Consider the following 22,181-nt stretch of genomic DNA (forward strand, 5'->3'; position numbering starts at 1 on the left):
GGGAATCAAACCAGGTTCTCCCAGATAAGAGAGCTCTGGCTGACCCAAGGCCATTCCAGCAGCTGCAAGTGGAGGAGTGGGGAATCAAGCCCAGTTCTCCCAGATAAGAGAGCTATGGCTGACCCAAGGCCATTCCAGCTAGTGCAAGTGGAGGAGGGGGGAATCAAACTCAGTTCTCCCAGATAAGAGAGCTCTGGCTGACCCAAGGCCATTCCAGCAGGTGCAAGGGGAGGAGTGGGGAATCAAGCCCGGTTCTCCCTGATAAGAGTCCATGCACTTCACCACTACACCAAACTGGCTCTCATGTTACGTAAGCCTGTTAGTCTGTAGCAGCAGTACAAAGCTCAATTCCAAAAGCGAGAGCAATGAAATTTCCCAGGGAATAGGTTTCCATGAGTTCTCATTAGAAGGCTGGTACGTGGATAAAATGACTCCAAATTCTGTCAGTCTCCAAGATGCCTGCACTCTAACCTGGATGGCCCTGACCTGAGGCGACCCTGACCCCATCAGATCTCAGAAGCTAAGTAGGGCTGACCCTGGTGAGTCCTTGGATGGGGGACCACCAAGGAAGTCCAGAGTTGCTTTGCAGAGGCAGGCAATGGCAAGCCACCTCTGAACTTCACATGCCTTGAAAACCCTCCGGGGTTGCCTTAAGTTTGCTGCAACCTGATGGCGAAGGAAAAGTGTGAGCGGACTCAAGTTTTGTCCCATTAAAGACAACATCACAAGCAATCTTACTTCTAAGCGGCAGTCTTGCGAGCAAAAATTCTACTCTGTGAGCTACTAGCATTAAGGAAGGCCGAGCGCAGAAGAACAGATGCTTTTGAGCTGTGGTGCTGGAGAAGAATCTTGAGAGTCCCTTGGACTGCAAGAAGATCCAATCAGTCAGTCCTGAGGGAAATCAACCCAGACTCTTCCCTGGAAGGTCAGATGCTGAAGCTGAAGCTCCAATACTTTGGCCACCAAATGAGAAGGGAGCCCTCCCTGGAGAAGACTCTTGAGAGTCCCTTGGACTGCAAGAAGATCCAATCAGTCAGTCCTAAGGGAAATCAACCCTGACTGTTCCCTGGAAGGTCAGATGCTGAAGCTGAAGCTCAAATACTTTGGCCACCCAATGAGAAGGGAGCCCTCCCTGGAGAAGACTCTTGAGAGTCCCTTGGACTGCAAGAAGATCCAATCAGTCAGTCCTAAGGGAAACCAACCCAGACTCTTCCCTGAAGCTCCAATACTTTGGCCACCAAATGAGAAGGGAGCACTCCCTGGAGAAGACCCTGATGCTGGGAAAGACAGAAGGCAAAAGAGGAGATGGCTGGACAGCGTTACTGATGTAACAAACACAAATTTGAGCAGACTTCAGAGGATGGTGGAAGACAGGAGGGCTTATGGACATATGAAGCTGCCTTATACTGAATCAGACCCCCCTTGGTCCATCAAAGTCAGACTGGCAGCGGCTCTCCAGGGTCTCAAACTGAGGTTTTTCACACCTCTTTGCCTGGACCCTTTTTTGGAGATGCCAGGGATTGAACCTGGGACCTTCTGCTTCCCAAGCAGATGCTCTACCACTGAGCCACCGTCCCTCCCCACCGTCACTCCCCTTGGAGTGACTTTGTCCATGGGGTCGCAAAGAGTCGGACTCGACTGTGCGACTGAACAACAAAGCATTAAAGTTGCAAGCTGCTGCATAAATTATGGTGCTCTGGGGTCAATTTTTCTGAGCTAAGACAAAAATGTGTGAGCTGCGGGCCAAAAATCTGTGAGCTAGCTCATGCTAGCTCAGCTTAGAAGGAACACTGCTCACAAGGCATTTCTGCGCAAAGTAATACCAGCTTCAGTCCACATCTTATGACAGAAGACAAATGCCTAATTTGGACAAACTGAAAGAAAACGTTAAGTTTTTCTGCATGGGAGCACATTTCTAAACCAAATTGCAGAGGTTTCATAATGTAAGTATGGCAGAGTATGCCCAGGGGTGGGTGGGTGTCTGGGGTTGTTGCCGCAGCCAAAATGCCCATGAGTTGCTTCAACCCTTCGCCATTCCAGATGCGCAGTTATCATGCCCTACACCTGCCGTTAGCAAGATAATTGAAGCAATTTGCACAGGGAGAAGAACGGCTTCTCAGGTTTACTCAAGGCTTGGCTTTAACATGATGCAATCAGTATTGCTACGATACAAACTGCAGCGGCCAGAGAGCAGCGAGGATGCCAAGGAAAGTAAGATTAGGGGCTGGCTTCACGTCAAGCCTTGCAGAGCTAAGAACGCAGGTCCTCTCTTAAAAAATAAAAAAAAAAGATTTGAATATACAAATGCTTAATGGTTTATTCGCAAATTAATCTGCCTTTTAATCTGTTTGCTGTGAGCACCCTAAGGCATCCTGACTAAATTCTGCCCTGCCTTTCTGTTTAGGCCAGGGGTGTCGAACTCATTTGCTTTGAGGGCCGGATCTGACATAAATGAGACCTTGCCAGGCCACGTGTATACCTATTTAAGATTAGGAAGCAGGGATATAAAGCTTTTTAGAAGACACAGACAAACACGACTAAAGATTTTTTAAAAACCTTAAAACATGCTTAAAACATTAGCACCTGTTGGTCTTAAAGGTGCTTTCTTTGTGTTTCTCCCATGGGATCCAGGGAACTGGGCAAAGGAAGCTCCGGCTCTTTCCTTCCTTCCCCAGGGGACCAGCAGGGGGAGGAGCCTCAGCGAAAAGAGGGAAGAAAGGCTTGGCCCAGTAGCTCTGCTGTGCGATTGAGAGAGCCTGGCAAAGCAAGCTCTCCCTTCCCTCTTCCTCCCCAAGGGAGGAGCCTCAACCAATGGAGAAAAATCAAGATTTTGCTCTTAGCTGTTGTGCAACTGAGCAAGCCTTGCAAAGCAAACTGAGATGCAGAAGGAAGCAAAAGAGTGGGAGAAGGAAGCAGATGACAACCATAAGACCATAAGAGAAGCCATGTTAGATCAGGCCAATGGCCCATCCAGTCCAACACTCTGTGGCACACAGTGGCAAAATTTTTTAATATATACACACACACTGTGGCTAATAGCCACTGATGGACCTCTGCTACCGAGGGGACCCCCAGTTACCCAGGGGCCTGATAGGAGCTCTCCGGGGGCCTGATTCAGTCCCTGGGCCGTATGTTTGACACCCCTGGTTTAGGCAGTGCCTGCAGTTGAGATCCTGCCCCAATACCAGTGAGTGGAGCTCACTTAATTGAATCTACATCGTGGCTTTCCAAGCTGGCCGACTTCATACAGCAGGTTTACTATTTAATTCCATCTGTGAGTCACATTCCATCTGGGTTTGAAAGGAACAATCCCAGGTGCTGCTCAGCAAAAACGACAGAGGAGCCAGCAGCATTCCCTGCATATCTGCAGCTGGCTGTTCAGCACCAGAGTCGGCCAAAAAAGTCTCCTTCTAGCGCTTCCAGCTCTAAAAGTGAAAAGACAAAATGGCTGTGGGTGAGCAGGCAAAGTTAATTTTTCCTGTACGCTCCCCAGTCCAAAGTATTTATTAACTTCATTCATACCCCAACAGGGAACGAAAGCACCTTCCCTCATACTCTGCTAGGGTTAGACATTTTATCCTCACAACGACCGTGTGAGGTAGGTTATGTTGGAAGTGTGTGACTGGCTAACATAAGAACGTAAGAGAAGCCCTGTTGGATCAGGCCAGTGGCCCATCCAGTCCAACACTCTGTGTCACAGAAGAACATAAGAGAAGCCCTGTTAGATTAGGTCAATGGCCCATCCAGTCCAACACTCTGTGTCACATAAGAACATAAGAGAAGCCATGTTGGATCAGGCCAATGGCCCCTCCAGTCCAACACTCTGTGTCACAGAAGAACATAAGAGAAGCCTTGTTGGATCAGGCCAATGGCCCATCCAGTCCAACACTCTGTGTCACATAAGAGCATAAGAGAAGCCATGTTGGATCAGGCCAATGGCCCATCCAGTCCAACACTCTGTGTCACATAAGAACATAAGAGAAGCCCTGTTGGATCAGGCCAATGGCCCATCCAGTCCAACACTCTGTGTTACAGAAGAACATAAAAGAAGCCATGTTGGATCAGGCCAGTGGCCCCTCCAGTCCAACACTCTGTTACACAGTGGCAAAAAACCCCCCATATGCCATCAAGAGGTCCACCAGTGGGGCTAGAAGTCCTTCCACTGTGCCCCCCCAAAAGCACTAAGAATACAAAGCATCACTGCCTCAGACAGAGAGTTTCATCCATACCTTGTGGTTAATAGCCACCGATCAACCTCTGCTCCAGATGTTTATCCAATCCCCTCTTGAAGCTATCTATGCTTGCAGCTGCCATCAGGGTTTGTAATCTTTTTAATGGAACTGATTTTATATGTGTGTTTTGTTTTTTTAATGTTGTACATCGTCCAGAGTCTGGCACTAGCCGGGACAGGGCGATTCATCAAATGCAATCAATAACAACAATAGTCATGAAAGACTGATTCGGGGGATAGCTGTGTTGGTCTCAAGCAGCAGAACAAAGTTTAAATCCTGTGGCAAAGTTTGCGTCCTGTGGCATCTTTAAGACCAATGAACAAAACCCACAATAAAATTTTGTTGGTCTTAATCGGTGCCGCAGGAATCAGACTTTGTTCCAAGAAAGACTGCTTCTCCTATACTCTAAGGAAGGGGTGGCCAAACTTGCTTAATGTAAGAGCCACACAGAATAAACATCAGATGTTTGAAAGCCGCAAGACATGAATGTCAGAGGAAGGAAGGAAGGAAGGAAGGAAGGAAGGAAGGAAGGAAGGAAGGAAGGAAGGAAGGAAGGAAGGAAGGAAGGAAGGAAGGAAGGAAGGAAGGAAGGAAGGAAGGAAGGAAGGAAGGAAGATGGGGGAATGTAAGGTGGAAAGAAAGCAACTTTAACTTTAGATGCATTCTCCAAGCCATTGGCTAGCTTGGCTTGGAAAAGTGATTTAAAGAGACAAATGCCTTCTGCAAGCCAGCTGACAGAACAGTGGGGGCTTTGAAAGCCACACAATGTGTGTGAAAGAGCCACATGAGACTCCTGAACAGCAGTTTGGCCCCCCCTGTTCTGTGGCAATGTAAACCTACATTACTGGAACACGCCATGTTTTTTACCCAGAGGCCAAACCTGGGGGCTGTTTGCTTCATTGCCTTCCATTCCATTTTCAGTACCCACACCTATCAGTCTGACTTACCACACGCAGGCAAAGGTACACAATAGCTTCCCCTACACTGCCTGCTACCACCGCCACCACCCAGTCCTTCCGTCAAACAGAAGATGAAGATATTGGATTTATATCCCGCCCTCCACTCCAAAGAGTCTCAGAGCAGCTCACAATCTCCTTTCCCTTCCTCCCCCACAACAGACACCCTGTGAGGTGGGTGGGGCTGTAGAGGGCTCTCACAGCAGCTGCCCTTTCAAGGACAACCTCTGCCAGAGCTATGGCTGACCAAGGCCATGCTAGCAGGTGCAAGTGGAGGAGTGGGGAATCAAACCTGGTTCTACCCAGATAAGAGTCCGCACACTTAACCACTACTCCAAACTGGCTCTCCAAACACACAAACACCCATGAAGCTGACTTGTACTAAATCAGACCATTGGCAGGTCACTCTCAGGCAAAGGTTTTTCCCGACACCTACCACCTGATCCTTAACTTAATCCTAAGAGAGCCAGTTTGGTGTAGTGGTTAAGTGCGCGGACTCTGATTTGGGAGAACCGGGTTTGATTCCCCACTCCTCCACTTGCAGCTGCTGGAATGGCTTTGGGTCAGCCAGAGCTCTCTCAGCCCCACCCACCTCACAGGGTGTCTGTTGTGAGGGAAGAAGATAAAGGAGATTGTGAGCTGCTCTGAGACTCTGAGATTCGGAGTGGAGGGCGGGATATAAATCCAATATCATCATCATATTATTATTATTAACTGGAGATGCTGAAGATTGAACCTGGCATCTTCCACGTGCCAAGCAGAGTCTCTTCCACTGAGCCACATCCCCTCCCTGTACATTTCAGCTACAGTCACTGCATTGTCAGAGACGGGCAGAAACCTCCTCTATTTGACACCCTTCTCCCTCTCCACAACCCAGCATGGAAATGGCTGTCGTAATTATGAGCCCATTTAGCGTGGGGACCAATAAATCTACTTGTCTCCAGATGGATGAGACTATTAAACCCCCTCTGCTAATGGCACGAACAATAACGCCAAACTCTGCCAGCTGCTTGCAAAGACATTAGAGCTCCCTCCCCTCAATCAGAACAGCAACACACCAGCAAAGGACCTTCACTCTGTTTAACAGCCCTCCCTCCCTATTCAATCTCACGCGTGCACAAACACGTGTGCATTTCTGACCCCCTTGAACAGACTTGGTTCCCGGTGCGCTGAGCTGCAATAAACCCCATGCACTTGGCCTATCCTGCGTGGAAAGAAAGTCTGGTGTAGTGGAAAGCCAGTTTGGTGTAGTGGTTAAGTGCTCTCATAGGAGTTGTCCTTGAAAGGGCAGCTGTTGTGAGAACTCTCTCAGCCCCACCTACTTCACAGAGTGTCTGTTGTGGGGGAAGGAAGATAAAGGAAATTGTGAGCTGCTCTGAGATTCGGAGTGGAGGGCAGGATATAAATCCAATATTATCATCATCATCTTCCTCCTCCTCTTCTTCCCGAGGGGGTCAAATGCTTCCAACAGATGAAATGGTAACCACAGAACATTTCCACTTACAGAAAAAGCCTGCCCATACCTTACAGCACTGGTTGGGAGTTCCAGCTTCTGAGGTTTCTCCGAGACCATTGAGAGGTTCCACCATTCAGCTGTAAGAAGCCCAGTAAGCAAACTGCTTAGGAGAGCAACTGTACCACAGCGCACTGTGGAGATACATAAGTGCCATGAGCCACCGGCACCCTCCTGGGTTGAACTGGGAGCACAGCATGGGAGGGGAGGCATACTGGCAGAGGCATAAGACTCTGTTGGCATCTTCAGTCAGTCTTCTGCAGACATCTCACCTCTTGTGCTGGCACAACGTTACAATGGCAAATATACTGCTGGGTGTGTCGAAATGAGCAAGAATCCAGCAGCACCTTGAACACTAACAAAATTTGTGGCAGGAGCTTTTGTGAGTCACTGCTCACTTCTTCCGAATCACGAAAGCTCACACTCCATCACAAATCTGGTTAGTCTTGAAGGTGCTGCTGGATTCACTGTTCTCTATAAATCGATGGTGCGGCCTCATTTGGAATACTGTGTACAATTCTGGTCACCGCACCTCAGAAAGGATATTATAGCACTGGGAAAGGTGCAGAAAAGAGCAACTAGAATGATTCAAGGGCTGGAACGCTTTCCCTATGAAGAAAGGTTAAAACGCTTGGGGCTCTTTAGCTTGGAGAAACGTTGACTGCGGGGAAACGTGATAGAGGTTTACAAGATTATGCATGAGATAGAGATGGGCGAGTCCTTTTCTCCCTTTCTCACAATATGAGAAGTTGTGGACATTCAATGACATTGCTCAGCAGTCAGGTTAGAACGGACAAAAGGAAGTCCTTCTTCACCCAAAGGATGATTAACACATGGAATTCACTGCCACAGGAGGTGGTGGCAGCTACAAACATGGACGGCTTCAAGAGGAAATTGGATCAACATCTGGAGCAGAGGTCCATCAGTGGCTATTAACCACAGCAGATTGCTGGAACTCTCTGAGGCAGTGATGCTCTGTATTCTTGGTGCTTTGCGGGAGGGGGGGGCAACAGTGGGAGGGCTTCTAGTGTCCTGGCCCCACTAGTGGACCTCCTGATGGGTTTTTTTGGCCACTGTGTGACACAGAGTGTTGGACTGGATGGGCCATTGGCCTGATCCAACAGGGCTTCTCTTATGTTCTTATGTGACACAGAGTGTTGGACTGGATGGGCCATTGGCCTGATCCAACAGGGCTTCTCTTATGTTCTTATGTGACACAGAGTGTTGGACTGGATGGGCCATTGGCCTGATCCAACAGGGCTTCTCTTATGCTCTTATGTGACACAGAGTGTTGGACTGGATGGGCCATTGGCCTGATCCAAAATGGCTTCTCTTATGTTCTTATGTGACACAGAGTGTTGGACTGGAGGGACCATTGGCCTGATCCAACAGGGCTTCTCTTATGTTCTTATGTGACACAGAGTGTTGGACTGGAGGGGCCACTGGCCTGATCCAAAATGGCTTCTCTTATGTTCTTATGTGACACAGAGTGTTGGACTGGAGGGACCATTGGCCTGATCCAACAGGGCTTCTCTTATGTTCTTATGTGACACAGAGTGTTGGACTGGATGGGCCATTGGCCTGATCCAAAATGGCTTCTCTTATGTTCTTATGTTCTACTGCTGCAGATGGACTAATGGCTACCCATCTTCAAAAATGCTGCTGGACTTATAAGACTGCCACTGTGGGGGCACATATCCATTCACTGCCCCCCCCTCCACATGCCACCCTACATAGCTAAAGTGCAGCTCAGGATCTCAGTTCAGCCTGCAGTCGATCCACAGCTCACCAACACCACATTGGATATTGGATATATATCCCGCCCTCCACTCCAAAGAGTCTCAGAGCGGCCTACAATCTCCTTTCCCTTCCTCCCCCCACAACAGACACCCTGTGAGGTAGATGAAGATATTGGATTTATATCCCACCCTCCACTCCGAAGAGTCTCAGAGCGGCTCAGAATCTCCTTTATCTCCCTCCCTCACAACAGACACCCTGTGAGGTGGGTGGGGTTGGAGAGAGCTCTCACAGCAGCTGCCCTTTCAAGGACAACCTCTGCCAGAGCTATGGCTGACCCAAGGCCATGCCAGCAGGTGCAAGTGAAGGAGTGGGGAATCAAACCCGGTTCTCCCAGATAAGAGTCCACGCACTTAACCACTACACCAAACTGGCTCTCCTTGAATCCCAGCCAGGATACCCGCCCAGCAAGAATGAAAAATGGAGCAAATTATCCTGTTTTCATTTGGAGACAAAGGAAATAAATAATAAAAATAAATGTTATTCACAGCCTGGTGTTTTTTTTTTCTTAATGACAATCTTCAGTGCAGGCAAAACATGGTCTGAATGTTTTAATTTTTGTGTGTGTGTGAAGAGATAAGAGATTAAGCTAAGATTAATCACGTCTGAAACATGACATTAACAAACAGCTCAAGGGCAAGGAACAGCCAGATACAACCGCTGATAAAGATATCAGCTGTATTATCTCATTAAGGGGCAAGGCTCTTTTGGCTACACCTCTGATTTGCATCTCCACCAAACAAACAGCAGAAGCTCTTCCTGGTTTTTTAAGCCACCAATGGAAAAGACCCATCCTGCACATGGCAAACGCAATAACCGCCCATAATCCTGCATTCTGTTGTGGCCCCCACCCTATGGAATGGCTTCCCTGGTGAGGGGAGGAAGGTCCCCACACTCCCACCTTTCCACCAACTGCAAAGCAGAATTATTCAAGAGGGCTTTTTTCACAGGAGCGTTCTGTAACAAAATGGTCAGAGAGTGACACTAGGACAGCGGCCCACAACCCCCAGTAACGGTCCATGGCCTGTCAGCAACTAGGCCATATCATTGTTTCATTATATATTGCAATGTGGTAATAATAATAAGGCGACAACACTGGATTTATATCCTGCCCTCCACCCCGAATTTCAGAGTCTCAGAGTGGCTCACAATCTCCTTGACCTTCCTCCCCCACAACAGATACCCTGTGAGGTGGGTGGGACTGAGAGAGCGCTCCCAGAAGCTGCCCTTTCAAGGACAGCTCTGTGAGAGCTATGGCTGACCCAAGGCCATTCCAGCAGGTGCAAGTGGAGGAGTGGGGAATCAAAGCCGGTTCTCCCAGATAAGAGAGCTCTGGCTGACCCAAGGCCATTCCAGCAGGTGTAAGTGGAGGAGTGGGGAATCAAAGCCGGTTCTCCCAGATAAGAGAGCTCTGGCTTAACCATGGCCATTCCAGCAGGTGTAAGTGGAGGAGTGGGGAATCAAACCCGGTTCTCCCAGATAAGAGAGCTCTGGCTTAACCATGGCCATTCCGGCAGCTGCAAGTGGAGGAGTGGGGAATCAAACCCGGTTCTCCCAGATAAGAGAGCTATGGCTGACCCAAGGCCATTCCAGCAGCTGCAAGTGGAGGAGTGGGGAATCAAACCCGGTTCTCCCAGATAAGAGAGCTATGGCTGACCCAAGGCCATTCCAGCAGCTGCAAGTGGAGGAGTGGGGAATCAAACCCGGTTCTCCCAGATAAGAGAGCTCTGGCTGACCCAAGGTCATTCCGGCAGCTGCAAGTGGAAGAGGGGGGAATCAAACCCGTTTCTCCCAGATAAGAGAGCTCTGGCTGACCCAAGGCCATTCCAGCAGGTGCAAGTGGAGGAGTGGGGAATCAAACCCAGTTCTCCCAGATAAGAGAGCCATGGCTGACCCAAGGCCATTCCAGCAGCTGCAAGTGGAGGAGTGGGGAATCAAACCCGGTTCTCCCAGATAAGAGAGCTCTGGCTGACCCAAGGCCATTCCAGCAGCTGCAAGTGGAGGAGTGGGGAATCAAACCTGGTTCTCCCAGATAAGAGAGCTCTGGCTGACCCAAGGCCATTCCAGCAGCTGCAAGTGGAGGAGTGGGGAATCAAACCCGGTTCTCCAAGATAAGAGAGCTCTGGCTGACCCAAGGCCATTCCAGCAGCTGCAAGTGGAGGAGTGGGGAATCAAACCCGGTTCTCCCAGATAAGAGAGCTCTGGCTGACCCAAGGCCATTCCAGCAGCTGCAAGTGGAGGAGTGGGGAATCAAACCCGGTTCTCCAAGATAAGAGAGCTCTGGCTGACCCAAGGCCATTCCAGCAGCTGCAAGTGGAGGAGTGGGGAATCAAACCCGGTTCTCCAAGATAAGAGAGCTCTGGCTGACCCAAGGCCATTCCAGCAGCTGCAAGTGGAGGAGTGGGGAATCAAACCCGGTTCTCCAAGATAAGAGAGCTCTGGCTGACCCAAGGCCATTCCAGCAGCTGCAAGTGGAGGAGTGGGGAATCAAACCTGGTTCTCCAAGATAAGAGAGCTCTGGCTGACTCAAGGCCATTCCAGCGGGTGCAAGTGGAGGAGTGGGGAATCAAACCCGGTTCTCCAAGATAAGAGAGCTCTGGCTGACCCAAGGCCATTCCAGCAGGTGCAAGTGGGGGAGTGGGGAATCAGACCCGGTTCTCCCAGATAAGAGTTTGCACACTTCACCACACCAAACTAATAGATATAAAGTGCAGAACTGCATCATCCTGAAACCATCATTCCCCCCCACCCAGGTCCACAGAAAAATAGTTTTCCACAAAACAGGCCCCTGGTGCCAAAAAGGTTGGGCACTGCTGCTGCACTAGGACACCAGTCATTAGAACAAAGTCGGAGTCCAGTGGCATCTTTAAGGCCAACAAAGTTTTATTACGGGGATAAGCTTTCGGGTGCACGAACTTTGTCCATGCACCAAGCATGGACCCAGAATAAAACTTTGTTGGTGCACATAAACAGAACTTTGTGCATGCAGAGAGAAGCTTAGAGCCAGAATTAAACTCTCTTGGTCTTCAAGGTGCCTACTGGACTCAGGCTTTGTTCTGCTGCTTCAGACCAACATGGCTTCCCCACCTGGAGCTCTCTATCACTGTTACGTATGCGCCAGGCTACCTAGTTCTGTGCCACGTCGAAAAGCTCATGCTCTGTTTGAGATTTCTGTTTGCTTTCCGACCTCCCTCGTCCAAACCCCGCTGCACTGCTGACTCGTACTGCATAATCCACCGTGAGTCTCAGCAAGAGAGGCAGACGATAAATAACCCAATAATAATAAAATCCACCCCACGAGCCAGAGACGCTGCTGCTAAATAATCTACCTGACATCCCAAGTGACCTGTTAATGGTTGCTTCGCACATGATTACTGCTGCCAGGCTGGTCTTTGTAAGGCAACGGGGGAAGAAAATACTCCTAAATGACAGGGACGGATGGTTGAAAACAAGAGACGTAAACCCTTGCGAAATGAACAGAAAAGCAAAGACGCACTCCGATTAGACCTACTGTGGCCAGTGCCTATACAGACAATGGAACCGACGGAACTGATACCATAATTACTCTATGCTGATAATGGGTATCTTTGTCCATGGTTATAAAGAGGAAAAGGATGGTTATGTATTTTCATGTGTTGTATTTTATAGATTCGAGTGAGTTGCTGCGTTGGTCTGAAGTAGCAGAACGAAATCTGAATCCAGTGGCACCTTTATGAACATATGAAGCTGCCTTATACTGAATCAGACCTTTGGTCCATCAAAGTCAGTCTTGTCTTCTCAGACTGGCAGCGGCTCTCCAGGGTCTCAAGCTGAGGTTTTTCACACCTATTTGCCTGGACCCTTTTTTGGAGATGCCAGGGATTGAACCTGGGACCTTCTGCTTCCCAAGCAGATGCTCTACCACTGAGTCACAGCCCCATTCAAGGCTCTCCAGGGTCTCAAGCTGAGGTTTTTCACACCTATTTGCCTGGACCCTTTTTTGGAGATGCCAGGGATTGAACCTGGGACCTTCTGCTTCCCAAGCAGATGCTCTACCACTGAGCCACAGCCCCATTCAAGGCTCTCCAGGGTCTCAAGCTGAGGTTTTTCACACCTATTTGCCTGGACCCTTTTTTGGAGATGCCAGGGATTGAACCTGGGACCTTCTGCTTCCCAAGCAGATGCTCTGCCACTGAGCCACAGTCCCTCCCAAGACCAAGACCAAGAGAGTTGTATTTTGGGAAAAAGCTTTTGTCTGCAGGCACAAAGTTCTATTTATGTGCACCAAAAAAGTTTTTTTGGGGGGTCCAAGCTCTCATGTGCATGGACCAAGCACGTGCACCCAAAACTTGGTCTTAAAAGGTGCCACTGGACTCAAACTTTGTCCTTTGTATTTTCGTTTGTGTTAATAAAGATTACAGTGACAGTAAAGGTAATCCCCTGTGCAAGCACCAGTCCTTTCCGACTCTGGGGTGACACTGCTTTCACAATGTTTTCATGGCAGACTTTTTACGGGGTGGTTTGTCATTGACTTCCCCAGTCATCTACGCTCCCCACCCCCCCAGCAAGCTGCGTACTCATTTTACCAACCTCGGAAGGATGGAAGGCTGTCAACCTTGAGCTGGCTACCTAAACCCAGCTTCCGCCAGGATCGAACTCGGGTTGTGAGCAGAGTTTAGACTGCAGGAATTGAAAACAAATCAGCCAGTATCATAATGCCCCTGTATAAATCGATGGTGCAGTCTCATTTGGAGTACTGTGTGCAGTTCTGGTCGCTGCACCTCAAAAAGGATATTATAGCATTGGAGAAAGTGCAGAAAAGGGCAACTAGAATGATTAAAGGGCTGGAACACTTTCCCTATGAAGAAAGGTTGAAATGCTTGGGACTCTTTAGCTTGGAGAAATGTCGACTGTGGGGTGACATGATAGAGGTTGACAAGATAATGCATGGGATGGAGAAAGTAGAGAAAGTATTCTTTCTCACAATACAAGAACTTGTGGGCATTCGATGAAATTGCTGAGCAGACAGGTTAAAACGGATAAAAGGAAGTACTTCTTCACCCAAAGGGTGATTAACATGTGGAATTCACTGCCACAGGAGGTGGTGGCGGCCACAAGCTTGGCCACCTTCAAGAGGGTTTTAGATAAAAATATGGAGCAGAGGTCCATCAGTGGCTATTAGATGGGCTATTGGCCTGATCCAACATGGCTTCTCTTATGTTCTTAGTACTGCAGCTTTACCACTCTGCGCCACGGGGCTCCACAGTGACAGTAAAAAAAAAAAAAAGGTAAAGGTGCAAGCACCAATTGTTTCCGACTCTGGGGTGATGTTGCTTTCACAACGTTTTCACAGCAGACTTTTTACAGGGTGGTTTGCCATTGCCTTCCCCAGTCATTCATATTTCCCCCCCCCAGCAAGCTGGGGACTCCTTTTACCCACCTCGGAAGGATGGAAGGCTGAGTCAACCTCGAGCCAGTTACCTGAACCCAGCTTCCGCCGGGATCAAACTCAGGTCGTGAGCAGAGAGCTCAGACTGCAGCTTTACCACTTTGCACCCCAGGGCTGCTTCCACAGCAACAGCAGCACGCCATAAAACCATGAGCAACAGGAGGGAAGGCATCAGGAAAACCTGCAGCCCTCTTCCAGCATCTTCACAAGGAAGGGATTCCTGGCCCAAGCAGAACACGCTCAACATCTGCTTACCCACAAGACAAGATCAGCTTCTGCGCCAGTTTATCCATCACAGCTGATAAACCCGATTTACCTCCCCTGCTCTAAGAAATTACCTCGCAAATGAAGGCCCTCTGTCAGACGAAGGCCACACTACCTTCTGTTACCTGGGAGCCACCACCACAGTTATCGCCAGGAATTACTCAACCCCGGCAGCTGTTCCTCAATCAGCTAACAAAGCTAAGCGGCCAGGCTCCAATGACCTCAGTTAATGGCACTGCCTGGAATATCCATGCCTACCTTACCTAAGTGACAGGTGTCATTTAAGAGGAGAGGCACAGAGGGGGGGGGGGGGAAATGGGGCATAATTGGAGGTTCTGCCCTGTCTCCTGCAGGCAGAATTTAACTAATGCACGGGGGAAACCACTTAGGAGCTCAATACCTTCGTGTTGCCTGGAAATCTCTGGAATAAAACCTTGTTCGTAGGTGACGGGAGGGCTTTCTCCTCTGAGATTCTGCAGCCTCCCCTGATGTTTCCAAGAGGGAAGGGATGTAAAAAACAGCAGTTCATCTGCACGGGGTTTTGCTAAATCCAGTAGCAGCGTCAGGCTTCCTCTAGCGGGAGTCCCCCCTGTTCGTGGGAAACTTTTACTGCTCCTCTTGGGATGAGTTCCAGAATTCTCTAGGGACCGGCCCTTCCAGATCCCAGGGACAGGGGGCTGATGCAGTGGTTCAAGTTCTGGACTGGGACCTGGGAAAGCCAGGTTCGAATCCCTGCTCTGCCGTGCAAGCTTGCTGGGAGATCCTGGGCCAGTCAAAACCCCCTCAGCCTAACTGGCCTCACAGGGTTGCTCAGGGACGAGCTTTCGTGAGTCACTGCTCACTGCTTCAGAGCCCCAAAGCACTGGCTGTGGTGACTCCCAAAAGCTCACACACACACACACACACACCCCGGCCCCAGATTGTGCGAGTCTTTTAGGCACTGCTGGACTTCGGGTTGCCAATCCTAAGGGGGGGGGGGCATTGGATCCCCCAGTTTGGAGGCCCTCCCCTCACTTCAGGGTCATCAGAAAGCGGGTGGGGGGGGAATGTCTGCTGGGCACTGCATTATGCTCTATGGAGACCGATTCCCATAGGCTATAATGGAGAATTGATCTGTGGGTATCCAGGGAGGCTGTTTCTTGAGGCAGAGGCACCAAATTTACAGCATAGCATCCCCAAAATACCCTCCATGTTTTGAAAAGATCGAACCAGGGGACCAATTTTATGAGCCTCCAAAGAAGATGCCCCTATCCATTATTTCCATTGGAGGGAAGGCATTTAAATGGGGTGCGGTCCCTTTAAATGTGACGGCCAAAACTCCCTTTGGAGTTCACGGATGCTTGTCCCGACCTTGCTCCTGGCTCCACCCCCAAAGCCCCCAAATATTTCTTGAATCGGACTTGGCAGTCCTAGCTGGACTCCGGCTCTTTTCTGCTGCTCCAGACAGACTGACACGGCCACCCATCTTGAGCTGTCTTCACAGGGTTGTTGTATGGCTAAAACAAAGGAGAGAAGGATGCAGGCCGATCTGGAGTCCCGCTGGGGAGAAAGGCTGGGTATAAACAAGCGCAGAAATACAAATAAAGAGTACCCAGAAGCACAATGACAGGGGGCAACGGCAGAGGAAGTCAAGGCAGCTGCCCCTGTGGAGTGCTGAACGTCAGAGAACGGAGCTCTGGGTTGCACAGACCCTGGAAAATTAGACCAGGCAAAACCCTTTCAGTCCTGTTTGCTTAGGAAGGAGGCCAGGCACCAAGGACAAGGACCGAATCTCAGCTCAGTCACAAACTCACTAGCTGGGTTGAGGAAAAACGTCTCTCTTGGCCCCACTGGTGAACCTCCTGATAGCACCTGGTTGTTTTTTGGCCACTGTGTGACACAGAGTGTTGGACTGGATGGGCCATTGGCCTGATCCAACAGGGCTTCTCTTACGTCTGGGGCAAGTGATGCTCTGTATTCTTGGTGCTTGGGGAGTCACAGTGGGAGGGCTTCTAATGCCCTGGCCCCACTGATGGACCTCCTGATGGCACCTGGTTTTTTGGCCTCTGTGTGACACAAAGTGTTGGACTGGAGGGACCACTGGCCTAATCCAACATGGCTTCTCTTATGTTCTTATGTTTTCTTAGCTCCCCACCCCCAGGACATGCTCCTGCAATACAGGCCTGCCTTATGGGGCTACTGCATGGTAAAGATTACTGAGCTGACGTGTGTTCAGCACTTGGTCCTTCACCGATGTTCCTAGGTTACAAACCCAGCTTCTTAGACTTCGCTATTTTTATGGATCACATTATAACGGTTTGCAGGCCTATTTTCGTGTACTGTTACCTGCCGGAAGGCTTAGACAGAGGAAGCAATTTTACTCAAGAAAGCAGGACTTTTTTGTAGCAGGAACTCCTTTGCATATTAGGCCAAACACCCCTGATGTAGTCAGTCCTCCAAGAGCTTACAGTAGGCCCTGCACTAAGAGCCCCTGTAAGCTCTTGGAGGATTGGCTACATCAGAGGTGTGTGGCCTAATATGCAAAGGAGCTCTTGATAGAATTCCAAGCTCTTGGAGGATTGGCTACATCAGGGGTGTGTGGCCTAATATGCAAAGGAGCTCTTGCTAGAATTCCAAGCTCTTGGAGGATTGGCTACATCGGGGGGGTGTGGCCTAATATGCAAAGGAGCTCTTGCTAGAATTCCAAGCTCTTGGAGGATTGGCTACATCAGGGGTGTGTGGCCTAATATGCAAAGGAGCTCTTGCTAGAATTCCAAGCTCTTGGAGGATTGGCTACATCAGGGGGTGTGTGGCCTAATATGCAAAGGAGCTCTTGCTAGAATTCCAAGCTCTTGGAGGATTGGCTACATCAGAGGGGTGTGGCCTAATATGCAAAAACATCCCTGCTGCAAAGAAAACCCTGCTAGAAAGTAAGCATGTCACCACAACACATTTCATATGCAGTGTGACTAGAGTGCCTAATACTAGGATTTGGAAGGCCTGAGTTCAAATTCCCACCATGCTGTGATGTTTGCTAGAAGACTTAGGGTCTGTCATGCACGTTCTAGCCTACCTCGCAGGGTTGTAAAATGATAAAATGAGAAAGAGTTGAGCAACACACAAGGCTCTGAGCTGCTTGGAGGAACAGGCAGGAGAAGACACTGTCAGTGTCCAAAGATCCTCTTTTAAAAAAACAGGACTGGGGGAGAGATACGGCCAGTATTCCCTCTAAGCTGAATTAGTGTGAGCTAGCTCACAGGTTTTTTGCCTCCGGCTCACACATTTTTTTTCAGGAAGGATGGTCCCAGAGTAAACTAATTTATGCAGCAGCCAAATCACTCGCTCACAACTTTCATGCCAGGAGCTCACAAAGTAGAATTTTTGCTCACAAGACTCCACAGCTTAGAGGGAACACTGGATACGACTGCTGGAAGCTTGGAAATAACCGCTGGTTCTTCTTCTATCTTGTTCACACGCTCTCTGGGGCTCAAAAATCTGCACCCGCTAGATCAAGGAGGGGCGCGTGTGCATCAACAATTCTTAAAGCACTCAACCAGATACAAACTGCATTATTTATATTGATTTTATATTATGCCATGATTTGCTGCCGCAGTAATTGCAAAGGTTTCGGGAATAATTAAAACCGTTCCCAATTTTCCACCAGCAACCAAGCGCTTATTTTTCATGACTGAGCGTCATTTTAATGACAGAGCTACTATAATTCACACCGTTGCCAGAAACCGAGAAAGGAGAGGAACTAAGAACTGTCCTGCAGTGAGGCGTGTGTCAAGCGCGCTCATTTCTGTAACATAATTGTTTCTTGAGCAGGTCACCAGCTCTCTACTGCTCCCCCCTTATTTACAACCATTGGGCAAGTAATAAATCCATCTGGCCCAAGGATGTTTATGCTACAGCCTGGCTGGTACCACTTTCAAGTTGCCTCTCCCACAGGTTCACACAGACAGCTCTTGCCTTCTGCTAGAGAAGTGTGAGAATGGGAGATATTTTTAATAGCCTAAATTCCTCAGTAATAAAAGAGATAGTGTTTAGCAACCTTTGAACCCGTGACTCAAGTATGCATCTGTAATGTAACCTCTGAAGATATCCTATATAGCAAATGTGTAACCCTGTATACGTCATTACTCCCAAGGCTTGTGTCCTTGTACAGCTTCTGAGTTTCTAACAGTAAAACAGTTGTTGTTGACGAACTGGGAGAAGATGCCTGGGAAGACGAGCCAGTGGCTGCCGAGCAGCAGTTCATGGAATTAACGGCGCCGCTGAGGGTGACAATTACTGGGATCTTGTTTTTCATCCCACTGACTTTACTGCATCCTAGACTTAAAACGTTTTATACACGTCCGAGCACTACTAGATTCGGGGTGTACCAGAGAGAGCTTCGGTGAATTCTACTGTTTTAACACCCTTAATACATTTTACTCCACTAAGCTCAGAAGAGGCCAACAGCAAGGGCTCCTCTAAGGACAAACCCTTCTAGGACAGAGGAGTCAAACTCATGGCCTAGGACCTGCCTACCTTAAGGACCCATATGCCGTCTCTTCCCATCTCTTCCCGTCTCTTCCCATATGCTCCCCAGAGAGTGCTGCGATCCGGCTGTCGAAATCTGCTTGTAATCCCCCGGCCAAAGGAGGCCCGGTTGAAGTCAACTAGGAAAATCTAGACCTGGCATTACAAGCCGTGGCCTCTTGGCTCAGACTGAGTCGGCTGAAGTTGAATCCGACGAAGACGGAGGTTCTCTACCTGGGTCGGGGCGGTCCGGGGAGAGAGATCCAGCTGCCGGCCCTTGACGGGGTGCCACTGATACCAGTCCCCAAGGTCAAGAGCTTAGGCGTGCTCCTTGAGTCCTCCCTTACAATGGAGGCTCAGGTGGCAGCCACTGTTAGAGCTGCCTTTTTCCATCTTCGGCAAGCGCGGCAGCTGGCCCCTTACCTGGAGCGCAACGACTTAGAGACGGTAATCCATGCTACGGTCACCTCAAGAATAGATCACTGTAATGCTCTCTACTTGGGGCTACCCCTGACGCTAACCCGGAGACTACAACTAGTGCAGAACGCTGCAGCACGGCTGTTAATGGGGCTACCACGACGGGAGCACATTCAGCCAGTGCTGAGAGAGCTGCACTGGTTGCCTGGTGTGTTCCGAGTTCGCTTCAAGGTGTTGGTATTAACCTTTAAAGCCCTATATGGTCAGGGACCTGCCTATCTATGGGACCACCTTTCCCCATATATCCCCCAGAGAGCACTGCGATCAGGGACAAAAAATCTGCTGTCTGCCCCTGGCCCAAAAGAAGCCAAGCTATGCATAACAAGATCTAGGGCTTTCTCGGTGGCAGCACCAGAACTCTGGAACACCCTCCCAGAAGCTATAAGGGCCCTGCGGGATTTCTCGGCGTTCCGCAGGGCCTGTAAGACCGAACTGTTTAAACAGGCTTTTGTGGTTGATTGAAAATGGGCTGCCACCGGACATCCCACAGAATGCTGGCGAGCATAGGCAGAAGTCAATACCGCCTAGATTGGACTGAGACAGCGCTAATAGTTTTAAATTGATAAGTAAATTATGGTTTTATATGTTTTATTGAATTGATTGTTTTTATGATGTTGTGAGCCGCCCTGAGTCCGCTTGCGGAGAGGGCGGGATATAAATGTAAAGTAATAAATAAATAATAAATAAATAAATAAACTAGGGACAGGGCCTTCTCAATCACAGCCCCTTGCTGGTGGAACCAGCTACCAGAAGAGGTCAGGGCCCTGCGGGACTTTGGACAGTTCCTCAGGGCCTGTAAGACAGTCCTCTTCCGGTTGGCTTATAACTGACCGGCATTAAATATTCTGAAGGAAGACAATAAGATAGCATATTGACATTGACTGATAGATCGATATACTGGTTGTTTTTAATTATGTAAATTATTATTGTATTTCAATTTTTAAACCTTATTGTTAGAATTATTATAGCAAATAGCAAGCCTTTATTGGCATAAATCAGATTTAGCAGTAAAATAGCAATATAAATAATATAAAATCCTAGATTATAAAGTACATAGGGAGCTAAAATACATAAAATAAGTAAAATATATATGAGTTGAGTTTAGCCAAATTAAATAATTAAAAGATAAAATGTGGTCATTCCAGAACCATTCTCTGTCGTATTTCCATGGCCTGTTGGAGAAATCTAGCCACCATTAAAGTTACCTCAGCGCAAGTGTCATTTAAAAGTTTGTGGACTTTGCCTGAATCAGCACAGCCCAACATATCTGCTAAGATATCTTTCAAGTATATACAACGAATATCTTCATAAAGAGGACAGTTCAGTAGTACATGAGAAATAGTTTCAATACATTTGGAATTACAAAGACAGTGTCTATTAGAGTACTCAATCCTGTTAAATCTACCAAATACCTATTTGGTAGAATTATTATGTTGTGAGCCGCCCTGAGCCCGCCTCGGTGGGGTAGGGCGGGATATAAATCAAATCAAATCAAATCAAATGAAATGAGGGCTGGATCTGACAAAAATGAGACCTTGCCAAACCAATGCCAAGTAGCAGAGATATAAACTTTATAAAGGGCACAAACACAAAGATTTTTTAAAAGCTTAAATAAACCATGCTTAAAACATTAGGACTTGGTCTTAAAGGTGCTTTCTTTGAATCTCTCCCATGGGATCCAGGGAACAGGGCAAAGGAAACTCTGGCTCTTTCCTTCTTTCCCCAGTGGATCAGGACAGGGAGGAGCCACAGCCAACAGAAGGAAGAGGGGCTTGGCAAACTATGATACAGACGGAAGCAAGAGAGAGGGAGAAGGAAGCAAAAAATAGCCAGTTGTTTGGGGGCCTGATTTGGCCCCCAGGCCACATGTTTGACACCTCTGTTCTAGGACTTCATCTCAAAGCTCAGTGACCTGCTAACTCAGTCTGCACTTTGCTCCTTCCCAGGAGGATGTCAACAAAATAAGTCAGCCGTGCCAAAAAGGGCAGGCAAGCTTCAAACCTTTTGGGATGTGTGAGCAGAATAAATTAGTCCAAATGAGCTTTTGGAGGGGAGGAATAACTGAAAACAAACTGCACAGAGGGAAAAATGAAATGGATGCATCCCTGAAACTAATACCACCGAAGTACTTGTGTTGGTAGGCGGCATTACTGTCTTTTCCAGGGACTCTTATCTTCTCATAGTGTGACCAAATTATGATAATCTCAGTTTAGTCATTTTAGCTTCTAGTGAATGAACATACGGACATCTGAAGCTGCCTTCTACTGAATCAGACCCCCCTCGGTCCATCAGTCAGTATTGTCTACTCAGACTAGCAGCGGCTCTCCAGGGTCTCAAGCTGAGGTCTTTCACGCCTCCTTGCCTGGACCCTTTTTAGTTGGAGATGCCGGGGATTGAACCTGGGACCTTCTATTTACCAAGCAGATGCTCTACCACTGAGCCACAGCCCCATTCATGGCTCTCCAGGGTCTCAAGCGGAGGTTTTTCACATCTCCTTACCTGGACCCTTTTTAGTTGGAGGTGCCAGGGATTGAACCTGGGACCTTCTGTTTACCAAGCAGATGCTCTGCCACTGAGCCACTGTCCCTGCCCTGTTCAAGCTTGATTTGATCTAGAACCCATTATTTGTCTTTTTTGTTCAGTCCACAGTATCCCTAAACTCTTTTCCAACACCAGCACAACTCTGAATGTACCAGGTCAAAAACGATTTCCATTTCAGAAGTACCAGGCCCAGATCTCAGAGAGGCAGGATTCCAATAAGGTTTTTTGGGGGGTGGGGGGGGTGGTAGAATACCATGTTTCCCCCCCAAAATTGAATATCCTACTTTTCTTTTGAGAGGGAGCCAAAGACAGTTAACAGGATGATAAGATCAGCCAAATCCAAAGCCTGGCAACGTCTTCCAGGCTAAAAAGCTGCCTCTGAGTCCTTTTCTCTCCTGCCTTTTAGTAAGAATTTAATCTTCTGCACACACAGGCAAGATGGCTTGGCCCAGGGGCGTCAACCATGCAGC

The 22,181-nt window shown here is 48.5% G+C and overlaps 1 protein-coding gene and 1 non-coding gene across 3 annotated transcripts in view; both read right to left on the reverse strand.

Moving 5' to 3' along the window:
• Nucleotides 1–22,181, reverse strand: part of GLCE (glucuronic acid epimerase) — a 95,870-nt gene that overhangs the window by 29,048 nt on the left and 44,641 nt on the right. The window lies entirely within an intron of this gene.
• On the reverse strand, nucleotides 12,479–12,550 carry TRNAP-GGG (transfer RNA proline (anticodon GGG)). The gene has a single exon. It is a non-coding gene; the product is annotated as a tRNA-Pro (tRNA).

Source organism: Heteronotia binoei, chromosome 19, assembly GCF_032191835.1.
Source record: "Heteronotia binoei isolate CCM8104 ecotype False Entrance Well chromosome 19, APGP_CSIRO_Hbin_v1, whole genome shotgun sequence".
NCBI classification, from domain to species: Eukaryota; Metazoa; Chordata; class Lepidosauria; order Squamata; family Gekkonidae; genus Heteronotia; species Heteronotia binoei.